Raw genomic sequence first — 6,000 nt, 5'->3', positions numbered from 1 at the left:
AAAAATTTTTTTAAAGACAGGTTAACCTTGGGACAATTAAGGTTAAAATTTCCCCAAACTTATATACCTGGGTAACAAAGGTTGAAGTGGGAAAGTTTCAGCTTCATTTATCCATGTTGAACTCAAGTGTTTTGCTTAGTAATAACAAGTCTAGGCAGTGTTTAAAAGATTGTTATTTTTAATATAATATTTAGGACTTTTGCCACATTTATTTCAGATTTTTTTCTTTAAATTAACTCATTTCTCCTCATAAATAGATAGGAGTATTGCAGCATAAGTATAAAGATAAAAACCAAAGTACTTTTTAAAATAAAGATTTGCTTTGTGCTGTCTTTGCTGTTGTTTTAGTTGCTAAGTCATGTCCAACTCTTTGGGACCCCATGGATTATAGCCTGCCAGACTCCTCTGCTCATGGGATTTGTTAGGCAAGAAAACTGGAGTGGGTTGCCATTTCCTTCTCCAGGGGATCTTCTCAACCCAGGGATATAACCTGGGTCTTCTGCATTGGTAGGCAGATTCTTTACCAACTGAGCCACCAGGGAAGCCCTTTATACCGCCAGTGGTGTGGTTATCATAATTTGTAGATAACCATTGTGATCTAATAGCCAAGGCCTTAGGACTGCTTTAAACCATACCAACCCATTGCAATACCACAAGATCAGAAGTCAATAAAAACCAAGCATCCAGCAATCCAGACTACTTCCTCTTTCCCAAAGTCTCTTTCTCCACCAGCACTTGCTTTTTATATCTTTACGAATTTGAATCCTCTGCCTTGTCCCTCTCTCTTTGACCTGTGACCCCCATGGTCTTGAGTTTAGAATCTGATTTCCCAGTTTTAATCTTTCATAGTCAGTATATTCACTGTAACAGTTAAGATCCTGTGATGGCAAGCAATAGAAATCCAATTCTGGCTATTTAAACGACAAAAAAGAGATTTAGCAGAAGGATCAGGGAAGTTTGCAAAACTGAATGAGAAGCTGAAAAAATAAATTCAGTGTAAGGAGAGAACCAGGGCACTTCTGAAGAGCAAGGACACAGCAATTAATGTGCAATCTGTTTAGGAGATACTAACTCTCCTCACTCTTTGACCCTCTTTTGGTTGTTAGGGATCAACATCAAGGCAGATTCATCTTTGGTGTCTGGAACACCATACCCAGCTCTTCTGGTGGGAATATTGCAGAATTCCAGCCTCAGCATTCAAGGACTTGAGTCACTTTGGGCAATTCTCTTCACCTCTTTTAGTCTCAGTTTCCTCGTATGTGAAATAGGAGACCACATACGATTTGGGGAAATAGCTATGAAATGCAAAAGCACTCTAATGCAGCGAATACAAGCAAAGCCAATAAAGCTACACAAATCTAGGTTCAAATCCTAATTAAAACGTAAACACTAGCTATGTGTCTGTGCACAATTTATTATACTTCCATTCCTCATCTGTGAAGTGGGAGCAATAATAATATTTATTTTATTGTAATTAACCTTTTATCTAGCATATAATAAATGCACAGTAATGTAAGCCATACAAGGAAAAGAGGCAGCAGATGTGATAATAACCTCGTGAAGTTATTATCAATCATTCCTTTTTGAAGGTGAGTGGTGAAACCATACCTCCTCCCACATATTATTAATTGAACAGTTATGAGAAATTTCTGTCTTAATGTAAGCTTTTCACATAGGAGAATGGAAGCCCACGGAATGAAGGGTGGTACTAGATTTGCCTCTGTGTAATCAACAAGGATTTGCCTGCTCCAGTCTCATGTCTCTTCTGGAGCCTGAGGTGTTCTTGGCACATCTTTTATAAAAGTCAGCCTTGCTTTCTTCCTGTTGCAAATTGCATGCACATTTCTGCTCCCTGTGACCAGCCTCCATTTCTCAACCATCCTTCTCAAGTCTCCCCTCCCCCTCTCCTAATGAGAACGAGTTGACTTATAATTAAGGTCATATTTTATCTGCAGAGAAAGGCAGTGGCTGGCGTGGCTGGGGCTCCACAGCTCCACTCAGCGTTCCTCTGGCGGATTACTTGTGCGTTGATGACCATCAGTTGTTGTTTCAGGCTAGAGACAGAAGAATGGTTTTGATGGCTTGAAATTAACAGCCTGGTTTATAGCTTGTAAATAGTCCTTGTGGCGAGATTTTCCTTCTCTTCTCTAATCTCCTCTTCCCATTCAGACCTTATTTAGGGATCCCATGCCAGGAGCATGCAGACTGTTTCTAGCATTCCAAGTAGCTTCTGCTGAGAAGTCCATAAAGGGCTTCCGTGGCTTTTTGCACCAAATGTCCCCTTCTGGGATGGGAACAGTCCCACTGGTCCACTGCAGCCTACCTGCCCAGGTCCCCCTAAGATTGTGATCACTCACCTCTCACTCTTTCTCTTCTTGGCTCAGAGTGAGAGAATTTCTGATCCCTTCCTATTATTTTTAACTTATCTCTTAACTTAATGGTTCCTGCAAAAAGACAGGCAGTTTTCCCAGATACCCTGGCTGTTATGGTGATGGAGGAGCTGGTTTGGAAAAATGTGAATTTCCTCCAAACCGCTAAAGTCAATCTAGTGCCGCTCGAGGGATACTGAGAAGCCTGGCTGGCTTTGCCTGTTTGCAAGTTGCACTTGCTTCTCTGGCTCAGACAACTCTGCAATGAGAACTAAGCAGAAGTTGCTGGAGAGATCCCCTCTGGGAAAGGAAGTTTCCCATTAGAAGTGAAAGAAAGAACAATCCACGTCCAGACAGCTTTCTGGTCCACTGGTTGTGAGACTGGCGGATGAGCCAGTGCTCATAAGCAAACTGGACCAACTTGGACAGGAGGGACCCGGGGCTGGCTTTGTCCGAGTCACACAGCTGCAGCACAGTTGGCAGAGTGACTCACCCTAAACAGACGCCCCAAGAGCCAAGCATGGGGGACATTTAGTCCCTGCTTACTTGTTATCGATGGGAGCACAAGAGTCCCCCACCTCCAGCCCTCCTCCCAACCCCAATGTCAAACCAGAATGTTTTAGATTAACATCAGGGCTTTAAATGTGAACAGCATGTCAGCAAGCCCCCTAGACAACATTATTTAGTCTCCCGACGTCAGACGTTTGTAGTCACTGTACATTGTACCAGCACCTTCTTCAGAGTGACATTGACATCACTCTGCTTGAATAAGTTAATTTTCCCATCATGGACTGATTCATTGGGCAGAAACCGCAAGTTCACATGCCGACGCGTGGGCTGAACTCCATGACCCCTCTACTGCAAAATTGAAAGTATATCATTGTGTTTTCATGCAAACAAGCACTGGGAAGCAGTTCTCTTTTACTCAGTTAGGTTTTTATTTATCCTTTTCGTGGCAACATGACCTTTCATGACACCGGCTGAAAGTTAGCTCTTTTTGCAGCATTCTCATGGTGGAATTTGCCAATTACAGCCAATATTTATTGAGCTCATTAACCTGTTGAATTGTGCTGGGCAACTTCTAAATGCTATTTTATGTCGTTGTTAGAGAGACTTATCAGAATGGGTGGCATGGTCCTCTGTGAACCAAAGAAGAAATGGACATTCAGAGATATTAGAGAACTGTCAAACTCATGGATGAGCTCAAAAACTATGGCTATAAATGTCAAAGTCTAACAAATCATTTGATCAGTACAGGTGAATCAAATGTTGTTACTATGCTTCTATTTCAACTCTTCTCGCCTGCATCAAGATCCCAGTTCATTTCCCTTCTGGAAAAGTCTCTGAGCAGTTTGCTCAGGAGAAAGTACCCCAAAGCTTGAGACATCTGGACAGAACAGACGCCATGCTGATTCTTCAGGGTAGATTCTGCCAGCTGCGACTCAGGCTTCAACCCAGCAGGCTTGCCACTAGCTCTTTATCTTTTGACTTTAGTTCAAAAGAAAGAGATGGGTAAGTGTGCCCGACACCAGGGAGGAATGAACGAGCTTCAGCAAACGTGAGCCCACCCACCAGGCCCTCCTCTGATTGTTTAAGCCCGGCCCAAACCCAACGCTGCTCTTTGAAGCCTGCAAACTTTTCCTCATTACTCATCCCTTCTGATTCCCAGCCAACTTTCCACCATGGAAGTGCTGAAGGCCCAGAAGAAAAGTGCCTTCTTATCCTCGGGGAGGAAGTATCCTGGAGAGCTGTGAAAGCGCCTCTCAGGAGATTCCCCCTGCTGGCTTTTCAGATCCACCAGCTTGAATCCTTGGGGAAACATCCAAAAATTCTAGGCTCTCCTCCAAATGGAAACTGAATCCTGAATCTTTGCAACTGTGTCCGTAAGCATTTCAGACCACTCGCTGTGAACTCAGTTGTACCGTGGTGTGAAGTTTTGGTCTGATGGCCCATCATAATACTTTGGTAAAATATGAAATTTCATGCTTTCAGATTACAGTTTCCACATAGCTTCTACTCCCAGATGCCCTGTCTTTCGACAAGTGTTTTTTAAAATTGTTCCGCAGAATCAGCAAAATTAGATTACTGGTTCAACTGCCTGATTCCATTATGTACTTCTGTATCCAAATCCCACTCAAAAATGGCTTTAAAAACAAAGAGGGATTATTGGTTCAGGAAGGTGAAAGGTTCAGAAGCAGTTGTCATCAGGTGAAGCTTGGTCCAGGTGCTCACAGAGCATCATCAAGGCTCAGTTTAGCTTCACTTCTTTCCTCTGTCTTTCAAGATATCAGCTTCATCTTTAAGTCCCACACGCTAGCTTTCAGCAGTTGTAGGCTCTCGACAGCTACAACTCCTAATGCAGGAGGGGAGTTACATACCAAACTATCCAAGAGAAAAAGGAGAGATTCTTCTAGCAGTTCCCATGGAGAGAGGATCTCATACATATCCTGGAAGTTCAAGGCCAGTGTCTCCTTTTACCTCCTTTGACTGTGTTTGTGACCATCATCAAACCAGTTCTCACCATCAAAGGGAGGATATGTATTCGCTGGCTGAGAATAATGGGCCACCAGAAAGTTTCTGCATGGTCTGCGCCTCCAGTCACCAGCCATGATGACCTTCTCAGTTCCTTGAACTTGCCAGTCTCCTGCCTGTCACCTGACCTTCCCATGGACTGTTTCTTCCGTCTTCGCTCTCTACCTCATGGCTTCTTGCTCAGCGCTCATCCCCAAGGCCTCGTCCCTAAGGCCTCCTAACCAATGCAGCGTCCACCTGAGTTCTCAGCTTTTCCTTCCCTTTTGCTTCACCAGTTAAGTAGGTGCCCCCCACTGGGGAGTCCATTCATTTGTTCTTTCTAGTGGATGTTAAGTGAGCACCTCCTGGTTGTCAGGTCTCATCCTGGGTGCTTGAGATGGAGCTATGAATAGGAAAGACTTTATGGAGCAGATCCCTCATTACATAGCTCCAACAGGGAAGCATGGATAACAAGAGCACCTTGAATCACAGGCACCAAACAATGACTGATGGACAATTACATTTGAGGTTCAACCCTCTGATAGATATTCTGGGTGCCATTACTAGCCTTAGAAGCTGTCTTATTCTGGGCTTGTATTAAAAATACACACTCCAGTAGGAAAATTAAATTCCTGAATTCATTTCTGTGGGTCCAACCTGTACTGAAGCCTCCCCCGCTCTCTCCTGTGAATTTGGAATGGTCTTGGAGATCCAGGAGAACAGGAGCTTAGTCCCCTTCACCTCGGACTCCCAGCACGCCTTCTGCCTCAAAAACATCAGTTCGATCAGCCAGTGGCCTGCCTGCCTCCATCTCCTTCTGCATCTGGTCTAGTCCCCACCTGGTCTTTGAGTGATCTTGTTCTCATGGATGGGGCCACCTGGCCAAGGAGATGTTAATGCCCATTTGACAGTAAAGGGAACTCAGACTCCAGGAAGCAAGGTTAAGTTCATGGATGTAAGGTCATGCCAAGGAAGGGCCAGGACATGACTGTGTCTGTCTAGTGTCACATTCAGTCTCTTTTCTTACAACACACATTGGCCTATAGCGTGTCATAAACCAGGCAGGGGGCTCCTCCGTGGAGTGTCAGAAACCCAGTGAACATTCAAGATTTTGTGCCAA

The sequence above is a fragment of the Bos taurus genome, chromosome 20, assembly GCF_002263795.3.
Source record: "Bos taurus isolate L1 Dominette 01449 registration number 42190680 breed Hereford chromosome 20, ARS-UCD2.0, whole genome shotgun sequence".
Classification (NCBI taxonomy): Eukaryota; Metazoa; Chordata; class Mammalia; order Artiodactyla; family Bovidae; genus Bos; species Bos taurus.
This window is presented reverse-complemented; position numbering follows the sequence as displayed.